This window comes from Neovison vison, chromosome 7 (genome assembly GCF_020171115.1).
Source record: "Neovison vison isolate M4711 chromosome 7, ASM_NN_V1, whole genome shotgun sequence".
Taxonomy (NCBI): domain Eukaryota; kingdom Metazoa; phylum Chordata; class Mammalia; order Carnivora; family Mustelidae; genus Neogale; species Neogale vison.
The window spans coordinates 188,062,654-188,086,243 of record NC_058097.1 but is presented as its reverse complement, the minus strand read 5'-3'; the positions used below and the strand labels follow the sequence as shown (position 1 = coordinate 188,086,243).

Genomic DNA, 23,590 nt, shown 5'->3' with positions numbered 1-23,590 from the left:
TGGCCAGAGCTGTGTCTCCCGCCTCCTCTGAGTCCCTGCAGGGGACACACAGGGTATTGGCTGGGGTATTACTGATCTAATAACTGCTTCCTACGTGCCATGGGCCAACTACTCCCAATTCATTGGGGAGTGCGGAGAAGGTGAGTGAGCTCAGAGAAGCTGAGTGAGCATCCCACAGTGGCCCAGCTGGCTTCAGACCCCGGAAGGTGCACTGCTCGGGGCTGAAGCACTGACTGGCTGATGGGCTCTTAGACTGCTCGGGGCAGAGCCAGTGGTGAAGAGAAGGAGCCGGCGGGCGTGAGGGAATCCTGGGTTCGAGTCCGGAAACCCTGTGTTGCCTCCCCTCTCTAACCCTGAGTCTTTCCCATTTGCCACAGCCAACTGCATCTCTAAGCCTCAGTGGGGAGCAGGAGCCCCTAACCTTCCCTCCATTCCCACATTTCATCCCCCTTCAGGGCCTGGAGCTCCAAGAGACCCCTTGAAAGACTTTGGTAATCCATCCCAAAATATGCAGGGCTGTTGCTGGGGCAACCTGGCTAGGCTACACAGACAGGATTTAAATATTTAATGGCTTCTGGGGTATGAAGGGGGCCTGGGAACAGGGCGGAAAAGGGCACAGGTCTGAAGAGGGGAGGAGGGGCGTGGGGGGAGGGGGGAGAGGGGGAAGGATGAGGGGAGCCCTGGCATCTCCTGCCAGATAGGACCCCCACCTCCCAGGAGGGGGAGGGTGCTGAGGGCTCCAGGCTCTGTGGCTGCTGCTAATGTCCCACAGGATAAAGCAGACTAGGACTGGGAACCAGGCAGTGGGTGAGACCCAGAATTCCACAAGTAGGGGAAGTAGAGTTAATGGGGGGAGGTGAGGAGGGGTTCTCTTTTGTAGGTAGACAAGAGAAACTGACTTTTTTTTTTTTTTTTTTAAATAGGGCCTACTGTCCAGTGGCCACTGTGTGAAGTCCTTGCCTGCTCTCCTTTAAACTTCACTATCATCCTATGGGGCAGGCCTAGTATTGGTCCCAAGTCACAGCTGAGAAAAGTGGGATCAGAGACATGCAGTGACTGGCCCAAAGCCACACAGCTGCCAAGTGGCATACATGAACTCAAGGCAGTGGGCTCCAAAGCTGGTGCTTTTTCTGCTCCATCTATAGGGATTCAGGGCCAGAAACACTGCTTCCACGGGTAACAGCAACGGCTAGCATATACGAAGTTCATTTTATGGGCCAGGCACCACATTAAGGGATTTGCATGCCCTAATTCACTTAACCCTTATGATGACACTGGGAGGTAGGCACTGTTAGACCCATTTCACAGATGTGGAAGCTGAGGCCCCCAGGGGAAGTAAGACAGCAGCATCACAGGTAAGCAGGAGAGGCAGGATTCAGGCCCCCCGCCCCCGGTCCACTCTGGAGCTGGTTCTTTTCATCCAGTTCTCTTACCCCACATTCAGAAATGTGTGTAAAAAAAAACAATAAATGAATTAAAATCAAACTTAAAGTCCTTTTTTGTTTTTTGTTTTTTTTTGCCCTGGAGCTTTGACCGCATCCTCCAAAGTTGGATAGGATGGCAAGAGGAAATTCTTCCAATGACTTAGCAATATGAGCCAGCTTGAGGTTTGTCTTCACTGACTTGCTCTCCACACAAGGCACATGTGCAGAAACCCACACGGACCACAACGCGACCCAGCCACGCAGACCTGCGCTCACAGACAGACAGACACACGTGCACGGACACATGTACAAATATATACACAGACACACACACATAGATACCCAGACAGATATAGCTACGTACACACATGGAGGCACATGTGCATACACACACACACACACACACACACTCACAGACAGGTCGACTGGGTGCTTTCTGCCTGATTGAATGAACTACAGTATCACAAAAAAGACAACCAAAGTCATCTGGCCCACACCTCTGCCAACATCAAGGATAGCTAAACAGGCAAACCGAGCTGAACTTAGTCTTAAAGATCTTCCATAAAGGGCATAAACCCGTGACTTTATTCTGATGTCTCCTCAAGGAGGGAAGTCCCTCCTGGCATCTAAGGAAATTCTGTCCTGCTTGACATCAATCACAAGCACAACGCTTTCCCTCAATACCCCCGCTTTACCCCTCCCAAAGCCCTCCCAAACTTACGCCCTTCCTTCTTCCTCACAACCATCCAGCAAGGCAGGCAGGGTGGAGATGATTTTAATTTATAGGGAGCAGGGCTCAGAGGAGTTAAGGAGATGATTTTAATTTACAGAGAACAGGGCTCCCTGTAACTCCCTGAGCAGGGCTCAGAAGAGTTAAGGAGCTTGCCTGAGGTGACACAGCTCCTGTTCAAGGTGGGTGTGGATCCCAGGTGTGGTGCCTTCCCTCTGGCGGCCATTATTTCAATGACCCAGGTTGCTGTCAATGTCCTGTCAATTTCACTTTGCTCCTCTCTGCCCTGAGCTTCTTAGTATCTCAGCCTGTGTGTTCAGTGAGGGGACTTCTCTGGTCCTGGCTCATGTCCATCTTGCCTATGTGATGCCTGGTGCAGCATGGAGGGGAGGCCCTTCAAAGCTGGGTTATCCCAGGTGATCCTGAAGCTTCCCTACCCTGAGTTAGCGGGTTTCCTGTACTGGGGCAGACTGGGTGAGGCTCCCCGCTCCTTCTCCCCCAACAGGGTGGGAATCCCTGAACTCCCCTGTTCTCCCTCCCCCCCCACGGCCCAGGAACTGTCCCTGGAGCAGAAATCAAGCCTGCTCCCTCCCCCTCCTAGCCTCCTGTCCAGGGCAGTCCTTGCCCCCGTTACATTTGCTAGGCAATAAATATTAGAGGCACTGGGTCCTCCCAGGGCAACTGCATTAGGTCTAGTCACCTGGCCCGAATTAGGGAGGCCACAACCCCTTCCCATAAGGGGAATGACTATAGGTATGTGCAGCTCAAGTTTTGGAGGGCAAACACCCGAAAAACCGAGAGAGACCGTGTCAAAGCTCCTGTCTGGCTGAGAAGAGCCTGTGAGGAAATGAATCAAAGAAAAACCTGGGGTGGGGCCTGAGCAGACGGACAGGCTGGAGTCAGAGAGCCCTGTTTTCTTTCCTCCCCATAAAAAATTAACCCAGCTGCTCCTCGGAGGAGGGTCCTGAAGAAGGATGCAGGTCAGGGGTCGGGGAGGGAAAGGGCTGGGCTTGGGTGGAGACAGGGACTGGGGGTGTGGGGGTGTGGGGGCTCAGACAAAGGGGAATGAAGACATCTTCCATCCTCCACAGAAGCCCGTCACCAACCCCACCAAACATCATTATTTTCAAGCCAGGAAAGATGCTGGCAACCTTGCCCAGAAGCTTTGGGGGTGAGCAAGCATTCGGTCTTACGGGGTGCCAGAAGAGGATTTATACTTCCTTCTGACAAAATCCTAATAATGAAAAATAAAACTTCATCAGGTCCTGGTTTCTCCATCTGTCCAATAGCACAGAAATCCCCACCTCGAGTTCTTCCCATGAGCTGGTGCTGGGCAGGATGGAAGACCTCGGGAAGGGGACAGAAGAGGATCTGCCAGGGACTCATCTGAGGCAGAGGTGGGAACTTTTTCCTTAAAGAGCCAGACAGTAAATATTTGAGGCTTTGCAGACATATTGCTTCTGTCACAATGATTCAGCTCTGCTTTGTTGGAGAAAGTGGCCACAGATCGCATGTAAAGGAATGGTCATGGCTGGGGGCCAACCCAAGTTTATTTATAAAAAAAAAAAACAAGGCAGGATTTGGCTCACTGATTGCAGAGCCCTGGCCCTAAGGAATATTTGGGGACGGACCTTGGGTTAAAACAGCAGATTAGAAGTGAATGTGGTACCCCCCCCAACACCGCTCGGCAGGGGGCAGAGAATGGGAGAGAACAGGGCCGGGTGTTCCAAGAACTGGGTTCCAGCCCTATGTCCAGGGTAGGCAGCCGCTGTCAATTCATAACACCTCTCTGAGCCTCAGTGGCTTCACTGTGCACACAAGAATAAAGATGGAAGCAGCTTCAGGTTATGGGGAGGGCCCAGGATATGGGGAGGGCCTAAGCTCCCCCTAAGGTTATGGGGAGTGCCTAAGGGGGCCCTTGTGGGTGCGGAGCAGTGCCCTCAGCAATCAGCAAACCCTGGCCGAGAGGCTAGGTTAACCACAGCAAGCAGGGCTCTGGCTGTGCCTCTGGCAGCTAGTCAGGGGTGGCATGCGAAGGTCTGAGTGTCTGAGGGTCTGAACAGCCCTTGGGGGAGCTTTCCAGCTGAAGGGGCTGGAAGAGTTGGAACTGGTCACCCTCTGATGTGCCTGGCCCTACTGTCTTGTCTGAATCCTGGAATGCATCCTTTGTCAAGCACTCTTTGAAGTGGGGCTCCCCTGCACCAGGACTGCCAGAGGACCAGGAAGGCTGACTCCATGGCCTTGGCCCTGCTACTGTTGAGTCCATCACATGGAGATACCATGTCTGGCCAGCCCTGGTGGGCCTGCCTGCTGCAGGTCTTCTGTGGTTCTAACGAATGACAGATGACCCAGGCAGAGCCTATTATAAGCCAAGGATGCGCCCTCTGATTCTCCTCTTGTGCCTGGGAAGGCCTAACAGCAATGAGAAGGGGCAGAGAGGCTGGTGGATGGTGTGGCCAGCTCTGAGCCAGTCATGGCCTTTGCATCTCCAGGGAAGGGAGGAAGGTGTTGATGATGGCGATGATAAGCTAGCATTGACAAAGTGCTTACACGTGCCAAGTGTATGTCTCAACACTTCATATCGATTAACTCATGTCATTTTTGTAACAGTCTCTGAAGCAGGCACAATTATTATGCCCATTTTACAGACAGGGAAATGGAGGCACAGAGAATTGGAGTAACTTGGCCAGAGTGGCACAGCTATTAGGCTGGCATTAGAACCCAGGCAGTTAGTTCCAGCATCTGGGTTTAGAGGGTGTCTAAGATGTCTCAAAGCTGGTGGGGCAAGCCATGGAATTCTCCAGAATTAGGAAACCCACTAGAAAAGAGGGAAAAGTGGGGGGCTCAGGACCTAGGCTTTGCTTTGCCACCAGTCAGCAGCATCATCTTGAGCAAGTTACTCATCCTCTGTGGGATGCCCTGGGGAGGCAGTGGCCAAAGGCATTAGAGGGACAGGGGGACTCCTCTCTCCCACTCACTACCCGTGTGGCTATGCCCTCCATGAGCCTCTGTGGACCTTGTAGTCTCACGGTCACGGGAGCGCCGATGAGATCACTCTGCCTGAGACATGAGAATGCTCTCGAGAAGCTGGAACCCTACCGTCATTCATCTGGAAGCCACACCTCCTGTTCGGCCATCTGAGGCCCCGAGCCAAGTTCATGGCTCTCAGCGCCAAGGCTGAGCACACATCTAGGGATCATGGGCTCCACTTCCGGGTAGAGAGGATTTGAGGATCGCCCTTTTAGGAACGGAAATGGTGGTCTGAATAGGTGACACCCAGATCCCATCATTTATAAACATGCAAACACAGCCCAGTCCGCAGCCTACAGAGGAATCCAGGGGACAGGGTTTAGGAAGGCTGGCTGAAAGCAGCACTTGGGGAGCAGAGGAAGGTGGGACTCACCCCTTAAGGACACAGGATCACAAGTGCATGAGCTTGGCAGTGAAGGCCCCATGCTCTCTGTGCACACTGGGGCTGCTCTGTGGCACACACAGCAGGCGTGCCAGCACCCCCCACCCCCCGTGTGTCCTCTGCACTGTGGGGGTGAAAGTCCTCAGAAGGGGCTTCAGGCTGAGCTCAAATCACCTGTTTTGCAGTTCCTGAGGTCAGGATATAAGGTATGTCCTTGGTTCTGTTATCTGGGTTCAAGTTCCAACTTTATGGCCAGCCTCTGCCTGTCCATCTTAGAGTCCTCTCTCTGCCTCTGTCTGCTCTCTGTCCCCCTTCTAAAAGTGATGGCAAGCGTGTATGCACTCGCATGTACACACACACACACACACACACACGTACTCTGACGGTTTCCTGGGGAGGTGGAAGGCTACCTGTTTATGTCAGCTGCCACACTCCCCTGAAAGCATACCTCACCAGGCCTGGACACAAATCCCCTAACCCTTGCCCTGGAACTGTGACTCCCAGCAGGTGGCGGCCACAGTTAATTTAGAGGCTCCACATGTCTGAGCCCTTCTACAAAGCTGGCTTGCTGGAGGCAACCTCAGGGCCACTGGGGCCCTGCTGGGAGGAGGGGGTCTTGGGGTGCCTCCTTGCTGGGAAGAGGAAGAACCCAGCAGGTGTTTCATTTCCCCCCTGGCAGCCCCATAATTAAGAAAGGAAGCCTCAGCAAATTCATGGGGCAGGAGCCACAGAGGGATGGGGTGGGGGCCGGGGTGGGGGTGGAGGCACAAGGAGGAGGCTTTACAAGGAGGCTGTGTGACAAGGAGGCTCCAGTGTGACCTTGAGCAAGTCATTTCCTGTCTGCGCCCCTCTAAGGAGACTTCAGAGCCACACGGGCAGAGCTAGGTCACGTCTAGGAGGACCCAAACAGCAGGATATACAGTAGCTATCTAGAGCACCAGGAAGATGATTCTGAGCTTCCCTCGAGGCCGTTATCCCATGGGATGCTCCATCCTTGGTGTAATTCTGAACAGCAAATGTTGGAGAAGAAAGTCCGTGGGAAACCGGTCTCCTGCAGAGGCATCATATGGGGCTTTCTAAGGCAGGTGTTCCAGTCAGAGCTAACCCCAAAGAGAACTCGGATCCCATTACCCAAGGGACAAGGGGTGACAGGGGTGGGAATAAACCTTCTCCTCACTGTGTGCCCCCCGGGGCAGGCCGTGCCTCCCAGGTCAGTTGGGGTGACACAATGCGGGTGCACTTAGAAGCAGGCCCGGCATGCAGCAGGGACCCCTGCCCCGGGAGGGCCCCCTCGCATGCTGGGCTCCACGTGCCTTCACCTGCACCTCAGCAGAACTTTCGGCAACATTCTGAGGTATGGATACCTTGAATGCGTGAACTGGAAAGCCAGGCCTTTCCAGCCCGCTCTCTGCTACTTTGCAGTGACCTCATTCATCCCATTTTAAGGTTGGGGTTCTCTCTGCAATATGGATTTAGGGATCCTTGGGGCAACCTTAGTGATGATGCCCAGCTGCCCAGCTGTGCCCAGAGGGGACTGACCTTCCCAGGCAGCAGCAGGCCCAGGACTGCATGATCAGCCAGTGATGTGCGGCCCCAGAAAGGTAGCCAGCTTCTCCCTCTACCACTCTGTCTCCTTCCCAGCTTCTCCCCCTGGGCAAGGCTCGGCTGATGGGGCTGGGATGGAGCAGGAGGCTGTCCAGTCAGAGGAGGCGAGCCATCCCTGAGCAACAGTGGAGAGCCCGGCCCGGATCCTCCTTCTCCCTCACCCCACAACAGCCATACTGGTCTCTTGCACATGGCAAGCACATTCCTACCTCAGGGCCTTTGCACCTGCTGGTCCTTCTGCCTGGGACCCTCTTTTCCTCAGCTATTCCACATGGCATAATCCCTTGTTTTTTTTCAGGTCTCTGATCATATCTTCAGTGAGACCATCCCTGACCATCCGCAGCCCCTCTCCCACCAGCCTGAAATGGTCCCTCTCCCGAGCCACTGTCTGTCCCTTTGTGGTTCCTGTTATTTATCTTCTTTCCCCTTCCTTCTAACGCGGGAGGGGAGGAACTCTGTCCTCCAGGTTCATTGCCGAATCCCAGCTTCTGGTATGGTGCCTGCTGCAAGTGGGTGCCCAGCGGATGTTTGGGTAAGGCAGGAACGAAGGAAGGGAGGAAGGAATGAATCTCTGTGTGGGCCTCTTTCACAAATTTCTGATTTAACTCTTGTTTAAAAAACCACCAAAAGATGCAGGACCAGCTCTAATCTGTGGGACCCAGTAAAAATGAGGGACCTCTTAGGCAAAGGCTAAGAATTTCAAGATGGCAACAGGAGAGCATTAAGCCAAGTGTGGGGCCTCTCTAAGCATTGGACTCCCCCAACCCCCCCAGCTCTGCAACTGCCCTGATTGCATACTCTGACTCCGGCCCTGGGGACTTATTACCACTGCCGTTGTGCAATTCAGAGAGAAGAGGATCAGAATGGTGTAGGCGCTGGGCCAATGTCACACAGCATTATGCTATGGCTTAGCCCTTACAAACTCTTAGTCCCCAGTTCCTGCAGTGGCTACCGAAGAAATCTCATTATCCCCACCCACCTAGAAACCCGGGGACCCAGCCCAGAGAAGAAAGCAAGAGAGCAAAACTGCCTGCAAATCTCCTATTTACCTCACAGATTCATGATGTATACGTGTATCAAATATCACTATAAATACACACACACACACACACACACACATATATATACAGATATGTGGGATTTCATTTCAAAATATATCCACGGTTATTTTAATATCAAAACAAAGTACTGTTTTCCAAATCTTTGAGGAGTACTGATGTTCTATTAGGACATATAGGGCTAATCCTGAGAGTCTGGGTGCCCCCTGCTCGGCAAAGGATGCCCCAGGCTCCGTGGGTCCCCACCATTCAACTGAGAAAGTGTTATCCTGGGCAGAAGACCCCAGGATAGGCTCAGCAGCTCGCACTACACAAAAAAGGCTGGCTTCCATCCCTCATTCATTCCCTCCCGTCTGCTTGGTCCAAAGGGAAACCTCTTCCAGGGTGGCCACAGACCCGACGGCCAGGAGCCTTCCACAGGCCTGGGTCGGAGGCCGGATCTCATTATTCCAACAGAGACAGAAGGGAGCCCGGCTTGGCTCATTCCTCCTGGGGAAATGTGCCTCAGCCTGTTAGCGGGAAGAGGAGAGTGTTATTACCCTGCTCAGCCAGCCAGGTTCACTCGCCTCGCTAATTGGAACACGTAATGGTTTGTTAATACAGTCTGATTTCGGGAGGCTGGCGCACCGGGGTCTCCGGGGTCGGGGTGCGGCGTGGGGGCAGGGAGCCTCTCATGGTATCGCCGAGGAGGGCTGTGAGGGGGGCTGAAATGCTGTTTGGTTTTCAGTGCTTGCCTTGCACAACGATGTCTTAATCACCAGCCAAGGGCTTGAAGTCGGTTCTATTGCGGTGCACGCCCGTGTGTGTTGATATGTGCATATGCACGTGTCTGAGTGTGTCTGGGTACACACGTGTGCCCACAGGGAATGTGATGACCGGCGCGTGTGTGCCACTGTGTGCAGAGCTCTAGGACCATGAGGAGGGGGGAGAGAAGAGAACACGGTTCCATCACACCTACGGGCAGAACACAGTGGTCTAATTTTGAGAACGCAAACAAAGACATCTATTTTCCCAGGAATGGCTCACCCAGCCCCTATTAACACTAATTAGGAGGCCTGGGAATTCCCCATAACTTCGTAATTAGTGTTAACAGACTTCACAGGGGCTGTGAAGGAAATGGAACACCCCCGTCCTGTTTTCACAGCCACGGTGTTGATGGTGTGGGCGACATCATGCCCCCCCACCGCCCCCACAAGGCACCGGGGTTCCCCCAGGGGGTCCCCGATGTCCAGACTGCCCAGGAGGCAGTCAAAGGGGGGTGGGGGCACCCTCGCGGGAAAACCCACTGGTGTGGGGCGGCTGGAGGAATGGGGGCAGGAGCGCAAGGAGGACATGGACGATATCTCAGGACGAGACCCCGAGTTGAGCTTTGGGTCTGGAAGTGGAGAAGCAGACAGAGCACTCCCTGCCCAGGCCAACCGTCCCAGCCACCTGCCTTCTCAGTGCCTGAACATGAGGACGAACCATAGTTTAATGGTGGCTCCAAAGAGCTGGCAAGATGGCAGCCATGACCTCCAAGTGCCATCAGGTCCCCCCTGCGGCCTGCGGCTCCCTGCAGCCAGACGTCTTAGGAAACCACAGCAAAGCCATTATGAGGACCCCTCAGCTGCTTGGCGGTGGTGGGGTAGCCACTTCTGGCAGCTGACAGACGTGGGGCCTTCCCAGAAGCAGCAGGGCAGGGGCCTTGCCCACAAGGCCTCATTCATACACACAAAGACCCACCCCCCCACCGGCCACCGCTCCTCAGCTCCCCACGGTCCTGCTGCAGGCCTTGTCAGGGTCTGTGGAGGAGCAGGCGCCAGCACTGTCCCACTGTCCCCTGTGTCTGCCTTCTGTGCCTCTGCCCCCACCGGCCTGATCTTCCAGCCCCCACCCCCGGCAAGCGCTGTCTGTCTGTCTAGTACTCTGGGCCTGGCTCTGTTTCTAGAAGACAGCTCTTTGTTCTTTCCTGCCTGCCCAGAATCTGAGATTCTCCATCTAGGAAGGAGCTGAAAGGCTATTTTCTTAATCATATTAAAAAGGGTTGAGATGGTATCAAATACTAACTGACTTTTGGTGATGTTTCATTTATTCTTGATAGTCAGGTGACTTCAATTTTTTTTCTCATAAGGAACATATATGATTCATGATTATTCCTTCACAAATCATTGTGAATAGACCATTCAAACCTTCACTCTGAAGCTGCTGGCTCTCTCACCTTTTCTCCTGTTGTCTGCCTAGAGAACTTCTTCTCGCCCCTCAATGCCCAGCTTGACATCTCCTCTGCCAAGAAGCCCTCCCTGATTTCTCCAGCCTAGGCAGCATTTCCTTCTGTTTGGTTCCACATTTTGGAGATGAGAAAATGAGGCCCAGAAAGGGGCAGGGGCCTTGCCAGTCCTTACAGCTGGGTCATGACTGGTGAAGGCTCCGCTAGAATCCAGAAGGGCTTTTGTTTACAGCATCTAGGGTTTGGTGGGAGATTGGCAACCTCCCCCACTGCCTTGATTCTCAACACCCCCTTCCTTCTCTGGAGCCAGTGCCTGCCCTGTCGGGGACAGCCTTGACCTCCATCTTTGTTCTCCTCAGGAATGAGCCAGGATGCTCTTCTCTCTGCCTCCAGGGGCACAAACCAGTGAGGCATAGGATGAAGACAGAGAATGGCCTGGTTGTTGTTCCACAAAGGGGAGCGGCGACAGGAAGCACTTGGGGCCCTTTCTCCCTCTCTGGAGCTCAAGGCTGTGTCTGCCGCCCCTTCAAGGTCCTGGCCTGACCCCCCTGCCCACCCAGCCACCAGCCCGGCCCCTTCCTCACTGGTCTATTGGAGGCCCGGCTTACACAGCCGCGTGGCCCTGGGTCTGAGTCTCACTTTGTCCCTGAATGGCTGTGGTGCCACATACCGGACCTTATTCCCAGCAATTCGAATAGTTCATATGACAGCCTACCACGGATTCAGCAGCACGAGGAGCTGGCAACCGGATACGTGTTTCATATACGCCATGGCCCATCTTCACAACCCCACTATCAGGCACCCGTTAGTGCTCCCATTTCACAGGTAAAATGTCGCCACTTCCCCAAGGTCCAGAGCTTGGAGTGGCAGAGCTGGGACTTAAGCCTGGACCACTGCGGGGGTTACAAGCCCGACTCCCCAGGAAGTTACATGGATTGGATGAGATAATTGCACAGGCTAAGCACTCCACTGATAATAACGCGTTGAACATTACAGCTTTCCTCATCTTCATTCCTAATGAGAGCAAACACTGTGGTGAACCAGCCGGGCTGAGCATTGATGGGCAGGCAAGGCTTCCTGGGGACCCCGTAAGGGGTGGCAGAACCCCTGAAGGTTCCTACCTGTGGAAACCCCAGGGCCCAGATTGCTCCTAGCCAGAGAGTATTATTTGAGAGTAAATATTATCTTACCCTCCAGCTTAATCCAGACCAAGCTTATCTTCCCCACCGAAAAGCCCCCAGCCTGGAGAAGGTTAAGCCCTTTGCTTCTTTCCTAATTGCAGGCTTGCAACTCTGCTGGGCGACACCAGATCTCTTGGAAAGCCTGAGAATTGGTCTGGCATTTGCCAGTGGCATCAGAGAAGCTGGCTCTGGGCTGGGCTGTCCAGCTTTCCAAGCCCACGCTGGGTTGGGGGGCACCCGTGGGGGAGAAGGCAGGCTGGGGCACATTCCCCTTCTGCACAGGCCTGCTATCGCAGCCCCCAGGCAGATCTAGCTACAGGGAGCATCAGGGACATGGAGCCCGGCCTCCTGTTTCATGCTGAGTCCCACTTGGCTTGCAAAGTAAAATGGGTCAGTGGACTGCCAGACCATCCTTCTCTTCCAGTTTATGCCACATCTGTTTCCCTCCTGCCTTTTCCTCCGAAGCGTGGGCAGAACTTGTTCAGACCAGAGGCCCTGACCCTCCCCGGGCGCCCAGTTTCTCTGGGGTCCCTAGATGGGGAGCAGTGCCAGCAGACTCTATGCTGTTGAGGGTTGGGGATCCTCAAAGGTCCTGGGAGCCAGGCTGGGTCAGCCCAACCCCTGCCCAACCTCTGCCCAACCTCTCTCTCGCATGCTCTCCACCCGTCTGTCCCCTGAAAAGTGCTGGTGGGGCTTGGAAAGTGGTCACCCAACTTCTCAGATTTACGACAAACCATTGGATCCTACCTTGAAAATGAGTACATTTCATAGTCTGTAAATTATACATCTATAAAGCTATTAAAACACTCAAACAGCAACGTCAACGACAAAGTCGAGAGAGGCCGATGCCTGGTTGGGGGTGATGCCCACACCCTGGGGGGAAGCGTAGCAGTGGCAGGCTGAGGCCGGAGGTCAACGCCAGTTTCGAGACTCCTTTACCACCTGTGGGTTCACAGGTTAGTTTTGTTATTTCTTATCCTGTAAGAGAAATTTCAACAGACCCGCCGGTTGACCTCATGAACATCCGAAGTGAAGCCCCAGGGATGTGAGAAGGCAGGTTCTGTGGAAGGATGGGGAGCCTGGGAAGAAGGAGGCCTACTGGAGACAAGCCTTCCAGAAGCTTCTGGAGGTCAGTGCTGGAGGGTGGCTCAGGACGCTGTATAGCTTGGGGTCTCTGAGTTAGGATGAAAGCCCAAGGCTCAGCCTGGCCTCATCTCTAAGGCACTGATGGGTCTCCCTGAGAGAAGTGAGGATGGCACCAGTCCTGTCCTGAGCACTGCTCCCTGCCAGGGAAGGGCTGACACGTATCTGGGGGATACGACACCCTAGGGTCTACAGACAATCGGAGGAGACCTGTGCCCAGAGTCTACTGAGGAGAGAGCTAACTTGCTCGTGGTTGCTCCAGTGCAAAGCAGGAAAAGAACTTTACAAGTGATCTGAACATTGCTATCTTGACTAGTAGTGAGCTCTCCATGGCCGGTAGTATGTAAGCAAAGATCAATGAACACACCTTTCAAGGAGTCAAAACAGATGGCCTTGAAACCCCTCCCAGTCCAGACAGTCGGTGAGGCCACAAAGGCTTGCCCTTCATTTCCCTCGAGGGTTAAATCTGTATTCAGGATAAAGCAGAAAGGCCTGAGCCATCCTGAAGGAGGGGCCCTGGCTGGCACCTCTCTCGAACCACAACTCCTCCGAGCACTCACCACAAATCCGCACTGATTGCTGCTTTGGGCTAACGTGATACTTGAATACACACAGGCCAGGCCGGGGCCGGCACTGCCCGGCTCCTAACGAACGCCCTTGAGCCTGAACTGCTCCAGAGGTGGGTGCCTGGGAAGCAGGGGCTGCCAGCCCAAAGCACACGGGCTCCTGTCTGGCCCTCCAGCCAGCGGCCTGCTGCACACCTGCCCCACCCTCCAGCTCACAGCGGCCTCCGCTCTCCCTAGCTCCGGCCTCCCCTAGGGCTCAGGATCCTGGCTGTAGTTTGCATGTTCCCTCCTCTCCGCGCCCAACTCACCACTGGATGAACTCATCAGAGGCCCCTTCCCGAACAAGAGCTCCAGGCCTGGGAGAGGCCCCGGTTCTCTTTCATGTGTCTTTCTGGCGCTGGGAAGACCGGAAGGGAGGCTGGGCCCTCTGGAGGAGCCTGGGCTTCTGAGGAGGAGGTGGGGCTGGGGGCTTCCATGGAGCCGGCAGGCCAGCACTGCGGGGTGGAGGCCAGGGACCTCCTGAGCCAGTCCACCATCCACCTGGGCCCCTCTCCGCAGCTCCCAGCCTCCACCCAGCTCCACCCTTAGAGGGGGTCTGGGCTGCATCTTGCATTTCTTAGTGCCGCCCCTCCAGCTCTGGAACCTTGACGTGCAGACCTAGTTGTGGTCTCCTCTCCCTCGGAGACGGGGAATGGAGACTCTGGGGATGGAAGGTATGAACGCCCAGACTAGTTATAGTGCCAGACAGTTACAGAGTGTTCTGGAGAGACCAAGAGCTGGACAGAAGAGGGCCACCTGGGTTTCAACACTCAGTAGGTGTGGCTCCCTGGTGGGAATGTTCTGGCAACAGGGCAGACCCAGGATATCCCAGCACCATCCTGCCCCTGGCTCCCCATCCACCACAGGCTCAGCCCTGCCTTCCAGAAGACAGCCCAACACCTGTTGTGGTTCAGAAATCCTTGATCTCAACCACCCATCTTCCCAGGGTGCAGATCTTCCCTCCCCCATGCATAAACCCTTTCCGGGCTCTCCAGCACTGTTGAGGAAACCCAGCTCAGAGCACAAGAAGCCCATTGACTAGCCCTCCCCTCCCCCACTCCTCCTCCCCTCTAGCCCAGCATGACCACTTGTAGGTCCTGAATGCTTCTGCTCTAGCATGCCCCAGGGACTTTGCATGTGCTGATCCCTCTGCCAGGAATCTACTCCCCTCCACCAAGTCAAACACAGATTTCTTTGTCTACCTCAAAATAAGTCATTCATAATCCAAGCCTTCCCCGGCACCCCCCTTCCCCAGCACGAGCCCCATCACCCTCTCCATGTACCCCTGCATCAGTGCCTTAGACCGCCTGCCACCTGCCCATTGCGGTCTGTGAGACTCAGACTTGAGCTTGCATCGGCATCCCCTGGGAACTTGTCAAAGTCCAGCTTGCTGGATCTCACCCCCAAATCTCTGATTCATTAGGTCTGGGGTCGGAGTCTGCAGAGCTGCATTTCCGACAAGTTCCCAGGCAATGCTGATGTGGGCGGTCTGAGGACCACATCTGCGGACTGCTGTTTAAACCCTGAGCTCTTTGAAATCGATCGATCAATCTTGTCTGATTTTTCTTTCTCCTCCAGTCTTGGAATGAATCTGCTTTTTAGTGGGTGCTCAGTAAACAAACAAGTGAGAGGGACTGATTTATCAGTTACAGTCAGTGCGGGTGGTGGGAGAATTTACTGAGACAAGTTTTCCTGATCTGTTGGCTCTGCTGCGGGATCTCCTTTTCCCTTTTCCCAAGACGGTGGCCAAGTCTTTGGCTTCCATGTCTTGGGGGCTGCTGACTTCCAAGATCAGGCACAGAGGTTGCTGGAAGATGTCTAGGAAGACAGCCCACCTTCTGGGCCCTAGAAACTTCTCGGAGGGCATAGGCTAGGGCCCACAGAGGTGGGGGGGGGTGCATAAGCCTGGCGGTGGGCACGCAGAGGCAGCATGCCCAGGGAGATAGTAGTTGTCGTTGAACATCTCTGGATATCAGCAAGAAGTAGACTGGGGGGGGGGTGGCGGGGGGGTTCCAAGAGCTACATGCTCAAATGCCTTGATCCTGTGAATAGCCTTTCCAAAGTGGTGACGGAACCTCCATAGGGCCACCCTGAGATGCCTGGGAGAGACTGGGCATCTATGCACCCAAACTCACAGCCAAGAGCTGTTAAGCAAGAACACCAAGCTGGGCCCACGGTGGCACAGAAATGGCCACTGACCACTTGCCCTCACTGCACCCCAACGCTTGGCAAAGGAGCCTCCCATTAGTGTTCTGGGCCACACGGAGAACACCGAGACTCCTACAGGATTATCGCGGGCAAGAATCCCTCCTCCCCAACATGCCTGGGAGGGGATGTCCTTCAAAGGGGCAGAGCGGGCACCACGGCGGATGGTGGGATCTGAGGAAGTAAAGGCAGGCAGTGTAGATCGCACTTGGGTGTTGGTGTGCGCTTAGCCCCAATGCTATGGGGACCCGGGCAAGGCCTGGGGCTCTGCCTAACAAGGGAAGCTGTGAGGCACCCCAGGGCGCAGACCTGGACAGGCAGTCTCTCAGCAGGTGGACAGGAATGAGCAGGTGTCCTGCCAGGAGCATGGAAGGCGGGGCGGGACTGAGCCCGGGGCTCCCTGACAGAAGAGGCAGCCCAGCACACGGCCGGACATGGTGGTCTGTGAATGTGTCCCTCCAAGCCTGGCCTCGATGTGGCATACCCCAGGCCCCCTGCCAGGACTTCTGGACACTGGGGAGCATCCAGACTCACAGCAAACTGTAGCAGGGAGGCCCGGCTGCCCCGAGGACGTGGGCTGTACGCCCCCAACCCTCCCAGCTTCTGCCCTTCCCCCACCCCTCCCTACCCCCTGCTCCAATGGGACCACTGAAGCCCTGACAGAAATTCAACACAACAGCCACCTGGCCACCATCCCTACCTGAAGGCAAACCCATCCCCTGCTCTTGGGGAGAAAAAAAGGAAGGAAAGTTCCATACTTGGAAGCTGTACATTAAAAAGAAAAATGCAGCTAGGAAAGGGAAGGAGCCTGTTGGCGGGGGGAAGGGGGGGATTTGAGATCTGCTTTTTAATTTAAACCCTTCTGGATCATTTGAATTGTTAAGGACTGTGTATTACTTCTGTAACACTGACTTTTTAAAAAATAACTTTTTTTTAAAAAAAACGCAAAGCCGTCTGCAAGGATCTGTTTGGAAGAGAGAAGTTTAGGCAACAAATAGCGGCAGGGGTCTTTAAATACACCATCATCTTCCTTCTGGTGTGATCCCACGTGCCCAGAGCTCTGCTCTGTGTTTGTACACCCATTATTTAATCTAAGCTCATCACAGCCCTATGTGTTGGATGCTATTAGCGCTATCATTTTCCAGATGAGAAAACAGAATTTGAGAGAGACTAAGTACCACGGCCAAGTTCACCCAGCCTTGGAGTTGGGCTCTGAACTTGGCTGTGAGTGGCAGCAGGCGAGCTCCCACCTTAGATCAGGACCACGCACTATGCCGCCTCCCGCCATCGCCGCCGCTAAGAAACTGCTAAGTTCACAAACCACTCGTTCTGAGTCTGCTTCATGGCCTGAAAACCATAATGTTGCCCAGGAGCCAAAATCAAACTGTCACAGGCAAACGAAGCCAGGGCCTGATGTCTCCAGCCACCTTGGAATCTTGGACTGAGACTAGGCAAGCATGTATTACAGGCAGTCCCCTGTCATCTGTCCATCTGTCCCTCTGTTCACTGGCCACTGGCTGAAGGCCCTGCGTGCCTCACTCTGTCCTGGATGCGGGCGGCCAGACAGCCTACCAGCCACCAGGAGAGGACCAAGTGAGCATCGGGCCCACAGCCCACAGCCCACAGCCACCAGGAGAGGACCAGGTGAGTGCAGGGCTGATTGGGCCCCCTGGCACCTTCCAACTTGCAGGCATCATGTTTCCCAGAAATTTCCAAAACCTCTTGCAATTCGGGATCCAAACAGGCATTAACGGGGCTGCGAATGAAACACAGCCATGCGACCCACGCCCAGCAGCAAGTCCTTCTTCTTCTCCAAAGTACTTAGTTTGCAGAATGCTGAAGCAGAGCCTGGCAATCCAAGCAGATGGTCTGGCCCGGGTGCGGTGCTGGATCAGCTGTGTTACGTTCTTCCGCTTTTCACCCAGGCCTTAGCCCGGAGATGGAAAGGGAGGGGTTGTGAAAGCTCCAGGAGCCTGGGAGGTGGGGGTGGGGTTTCCCCCAGGGCTCCAGCCTGCAGACCCGGGCACACCCGTGCTGGGCATGAGGTCCTGCAGCTGATGGTGTCTGTGGGGCCAGCGGGAGAGCAGAGGCTGCCTCAAGTGTAGACTGGGCCCCTGAGAGCAGGGAGTGTGGCTGAACTGTTCAACTCTCAGAGGCCCAGGCTCACAGCCGGTGTTCGGTTAACATTTGATGATTGAGTAAATGAATGTGACTTTGAGGAAGGCCGCTCTACCCTCATCTGGAGATGGGAGGGGTAGGACCTGGCCCGATCACCATATTCTGGGGGACATGGACTTAAGCTGCCCTCTAGGCACCTGAACACTTAAGACTCTACCGAGGATTCCTCCCACAGAGGCATAAAATTGAAAATATAAATAATAAGAACACAAAGAACATGGGTACTATCACGAAGTACTGACCCTCTGGCAGGCACACTGATAAGCACCTTCTGTCACTTAGTCATCTCATGAAATCTCCACATCAGGCCGGTGAGATGGACAGCATCATTCCTCCCAATTTATAGATGAGAACACTGAGGCTCAGAGGGTCAAGGCCATACTACTAGCAGAGCTAGGATCTGCACCCAGGTGTGACTTGGAAGAAAACCCTAAAGCTGGGAGAGGCCTCCCCCTTATTTTACAACCGACAAAGTATAGGACAGGGAGACTGGGGACATCAGTAGCAGGGCTGGGACAGGAGACCAAGTCTCTGTCGCAACTTATGAAGCTGCAGGTGAACATCTTTTCTCCATTCTGCGAAGGACCTTGGAGATGGAGGAATTCTTTCCTCTCAGTCCCTGTGCAGCAACCCCTCTTTCGAAGGGCCCTCCACAATTCCCTTCCTGAGGCTTGGGAGAAAAGAAGGAAAATGGAAGAGACACTTGACTCTAAAACCAGGCTGTGGTTTAAGGCAGACTTGAGGATGACCACAGGACTGCACAGCCAATCCTGGAGGCCAGCAGGGAGGAGGCGGTCTGCCCTCATCTCATTTCCTGCCTGGCACCACCATCTTCCAAGCCTCAGGGTCTCACCTCCAGGCTTTTACTCTCACTGTTTCCTTCTCCTGGGATGCCCTTTCCAACATCCTTGCAGGTCCCGTATCCCATCCCCGTCTTCAAGCCCAGCTGGAATGCACCACATTCTCTGGCTTCCCATCATCATCACCGCCCAGAAGTGACCTCTTGATCTGGCCCTGGAACCAGCAAGCCTTCCTTTATCATTCCACTCCGAACCCTCTTACTCTCTACCTTATATGTCAGGGATTTGCTTTCATGTCTGTTTCCCTCTGACAGCCCGGGAGCCCCTTAGGAGGCTGACCTCTGAGGTGTTTTCGATGCGCGAGGTATGGCGGGAGTGAAGGCTGGCCAATTCTTTCCATTTACTCCCAGACTGGGTCTCTAACCATGGCCTCCCCTCCTCCTCCAGGACCTATCACCAGCTGCCTCTTACACTCTGGAGTCCTGGAGAGTGAGAACCAAGCCGTTCCAAAATTTCTGTGGCATCCGTCATAAGTGGGAGCTTTGAATAATAGTGTGGAAAATAAGCAACCCACAGACATTCACCAAGTTCAGCTGCGGTTCAGCACTGAATGAGGTGCTGGACAAGGGATGGTGGGGACAAGACACCCAGAGGAAGGGTCCTGCCCTCAGGGGATCTACCAGAGGAGAGAGCAGGGACCTTCCCACTTGGCTCACTCTGGATCCCCGGCCCCTAAAACCGCGTTGGGGATGTGGTAGGAACGCACCAGCCCCCTCCAAAGAAATGAATGAACATTCGTTGACCCAGCAGCACGGAGCGCACCATATAAGGCCAGGGGGTGCTGAACGCTGAGCTGGTCTGTGTGGTGAGTCAGAGCTGCAGAATCCACAGGCGAGAGACACTGAGAGAGAGAGAGAGAGAGAGAGAGACTGGGAAGGGCAAGGAGGTTTGTGGTTGACCGAAGTCAAGCAAAGGAGGGAACATAAAAAGCACTTGGCCGCGGCTGCCTGGGAGGCAGCATCGTATGCTGTGGTTTTAGATCTTTTTCCTGCAGAACGCTCTTTTTTCTAATGAAATCATACACCGCACCCTAAATGCATAACAGAGCAGCAACGGCGGATGTCAGCTGCTGCGGAGAGGGCGGCCCGGTCTCGGGTACCCTGGAGCCCCACAGAGGCCTCTGGGCTTCCCAGAGATGCGGCTCCTGCTGGGTCAGAGGCTGCCTCCTTCTCCCGCCCCCCCCCCCGAACCCCCACGCCCCGAGTCACCTTGGAGTGGCCGCAGCTGAGGGGAGGGCTGCGGTTGCTTGTTTGGGAAGGAAGCCCTGCGAGGCTGCGGTCTTCTGGGAACCCATTTTAGGCAAACACCCGCTAAGAGCAGCTTAAAAAAACTTTCCCCAGCCACGAGGAAGTGGGGGGAGAAAGGAAAATGGCCTCCCAGCAAGCGGAGGGGAACCCAAGGAAGCCAAATGTGGGGTGGCTGAAATGCAGGGGACTGCTAGGGAGCACCCGGACTCCGTGTGGGAAGGACTTTTGGCGACAGTCCTTCCTGAAGGTGAAGCGTCACCTGCAGATACACGGTGTGTGTGAGTGCGTGAGTACGTGTGAGCGTGTGAGTGTGAACTGTGCGCACAGATCGGGCTTTCAGATACCAGATCCGCAGAGCCCGAAGTACGCCTGTCACAGAAAGGCCACCCTGGTGCTGCGAGCTACAGGAAGGACCCGTTTGCTCCACGTCTCCCCCTCCCTGCCATGACACCAACAGGATCATCTGTTGTTTTCTCTGCCTAACATTTCTTCTTCCATCAGGAAATAGCACCCGGGTTTTCCCTTTGGGGTTCCTGTCCTCTCCCAAAGTCAGGCCAATTCTTTGCCCCCCACCACCCAACAGCACACGCTGCCCTACCATGACCCACTCCTGACCCAGTCTGGCCAATTAGCGCATTCTCTCCTCCTTGTTTCACTAATTGGTCAGAAATGGTCACGTGACTGGAGACCAGCCAATAAACTTCAACTCTGGAACTTTTGTTGGAGCTCCTGGGAAAAAGACGCTCTCCTTTCACAGGTTTGTAAATGAGTGGGCTGTGCGTCTGGAGCTGTTGGTCACTGCCCCACCACCCTGTGGGGTGTGCATTCCCCAGGATAGAAAACCCCAAGGACGGAAGCAGAGGACACAGACAGGGGCACCATTTCAGCCTTGGATTCAAGTCCGCCTTGAACACCAAATTATCAATATATTGGAAACCAAGAAAAAGCAAACAATTTGCTTGTCTTGCTTCATCAGGTTGAAGTTGAGGATTGGTTCCCAACTGAGGTGACATCTGACCTCAGTCTGGCATTTCTCCCCTGCATTTTTGGTCCTTCCCTGGTTCTTGATGATCTGGGCGGCAGCTCCAGCCTTCCGCAGTTGAGCCTGGGGGCCCTCAGACTCAAGGACTGGCCAGAGGCCAGTAGTCTGGCAGGACTTGCCTGCATCCCAGCCTTCCTGGCCGCCTGGCCCCCTCTTAGGGTTGTATTTTGGCTCATCTAACTTTGGCTTAAGTCCACTCACTTTGTCCCCAGCCCTCATTGCTCTCCCTCATTGACCTTGGGCTTGGGTAGGGATCACTGACACTAAACAATGAATAAGAGCTCTGGAAAGCAGCCACTCCTGACCATGGGGCAGGAAGAATCACCCCAGGGTTTTGGTCCATAGTCTCAGGGAGACGGCCATAGGCAGAAGAAGCCCGGGCGGGGGGTGGGGGGAAGGGCAGTGGGTGGCAGGAGAGTATTGGACTCACATGTCAAATAGGCTGGGGAAAGTTCCGGAATCTCTTATCTGCCTTACCACTTTGGGCAAGCTGCCCCTCCAAATTTTATAATCCCCACTCTAAAACGGGGTCATGCCACAACACATTTGACAAAAGGACCCAGATGCACAAAACTGACAGCAGCGACTGCTGATGGGAATGTGGAGTGCCAGGAACTCTCATTCATTGCTGGTAGGAATGCAAAACGGTGCAGCCATTTTGGATGGCAGTTTGGTAGTGTCTTAAAAAGCCAAATATATTCTTAACTTGCTCCAAGGTGCTGCCCCAATGGGCTCACACTCATATCCACACAAAAACCCGCAGGAGACTTCAGAGCACCTTCAGTCCCAATCACCTAAAATCGGGAGCCACCAAGATATCCTTCAAGGAGTGAATGGGTCGGTAAGAAGCCAATGGAATGTTAAAATAAAAAGAAATGAGCCATCAAGCCATCAAAAGACATGGAAGATATATTTTTTAAATTTTAATTTTCTAAATAATTTTTTAATTAATGACTTTGTTTATTTAAGGGAGAAAGCAGGAGCAGAGGGGAGAAGCAGAGGGAGAGGGAAGCAGACTCCCTGCTGAGCAGCCCCCCCCCACACACACAATCAGGGCTTGATCCCAGGACTCTGGGATCATGACCTGAGCCCAAGGCAGACACTTAACCAACTGAGCCACCCAGGCACCCCAGACATGGAGGAAATTTAAAGGCACGTTGCTAAGTGAAAGAAGCCAGTCTGAAAAGACTACCTACTTTGTGATTCCAATTATATGACGTTCTGGAAAAGGCAAAAGTATGGGGATGGTAAAATAATCACTGGTTGCCAGAGGGAGGAAGCAGGGAGGAAGGGTAAATAAAGGGGTGGATCAAGGCAGAGGGTCCCTCAGTGTCCATTTTCCCCTTCTTCCTTCGAAATAGAGTCACAATTGAGCAGACAGCCACCCAGAATGAAGACTATAATTCCCAGCATCCCTTGCAGCTAAGTGGGCCATGTGACTGTTCTGGCCAATGGAGCATGGATGCAAGTGACGTATGCACCCTCTTAAAGGAAGTGGCATCCTCTCCTCTTCTGGTTTCCTCCTTGCTGAGTAGAATGGAGAGGCTGTCCTGAGCCATCATGGATCATGTAGACCAGCGATAGTGAAGCCCCAAGGTACAGAAAGCTGGGAACCTAACGTTTCTCTGAGGAAAAATCCTCCTAGCTCATATTTTTACTTAGAGAAAAATCAACATCTCTCTTATTGAAAGGACTATTATTTGGGGGTTTTGTCACACACAATCAAACCCATGTCCAGACTCATGCAAGGACCTTCAAGGACTGTCCTGAAGGTTCTGTATTAAACAGGCAAGGCATCTTCGCACTGTCATTCATTCAACAGATCAAAGCCAGTTAACCATGCTGGGATCTGGAGATTCAACTAAGAATTAGGTAGATGAGCCCTTGCCCTCATGGACTTCACCTTCTAGGGCAGGAGACAGACCATCAACATTAGAAGGAATGAATTACGATTAGTAACAGTTAGCATTTCTTGCATTCCGAGCTTAGTACATGTCCGTCTTATTCTAAGCCTTTTCCGCCTATAACCTTATTTTATCTTCACCACAAACCCAGAAGGTGGGTGCTGTTGCTTCCTTGTTTGACAGACAAGGAACCTGAGACACAGAAAGGCTGAGGAACCTGCCCAAGGTCACATAGCTAGTAATTGATGGTTCCAGGACTTGAACCCAGGTCTGCTAGACTTTAGAGCCTAAACCCCTGGACTCTCCTGCTAATGAAGGGTATGAAAGAGACCACTGTGATAAAGGACAACAGGTGCCCTGCTGATATTTCTCTTAGCAACACTGACAACAGACACAGTCACAGAACCCCATGCTGAACAAGCCCGAACTCCCTTACCTGAGTGTCCGGTGTTGAGAGGTCTGGAAAAGGATCAAGCCTGTTTCTAGGTGCCCTAGTCAAAGGTTTCAAGTCACTCTGATGATGGTGTCAGATGGCCTGGCCACTGCCAGCTTGGGCCGTCCAGGAGATGCCCACCTGTTGCAGAGAAGCAGATCAGCCATTAACTGCTGGGTTGGGGGCAGACCTCACTGGCTCATGTTGCCCCGGGGTGGGTGTGTGCTTTCTGTTTGAGATGCTCTCTGGGCCCCAAGGGGGCCACGTGGTGGGGCAAAGATGGCAGGAACCTGGGGCCATGCATCAGGATAGAGGTCCCAGCTGAACTTGCTTGGAAACTCATAGATATGCATATGC

General features: G+C 53.9%; 1 protein-coding gene across 3 annotated transcripts in view; it reads right to left on the bottom strand.

Annotated features, from left to right (window-relative positions):
• TSPAN18 (tetraspanin 18) overlaps positions 1-23,590 on the bottom strand; it is a 177,707-nt gene that overhangs the window by 32,769 nt on the left and 121,348 nt on the right. For 2 of the 3 annotated variants that reach the window (XM_044259134.1, XM_044259135.1), the window contains exon 3: positions 23,237-23,374. The exons of the other annotated variant lie outside the window; for it this stretch is intronic. The gene's annotated coding sequence lies outside the window, so the exon portion shown is untranslated. The remainder of the gene's footprint in view (positions 1-23,236; positions 23,375-23,590) is intronic. 3 annotated transcript variants of the gene reach the window in all.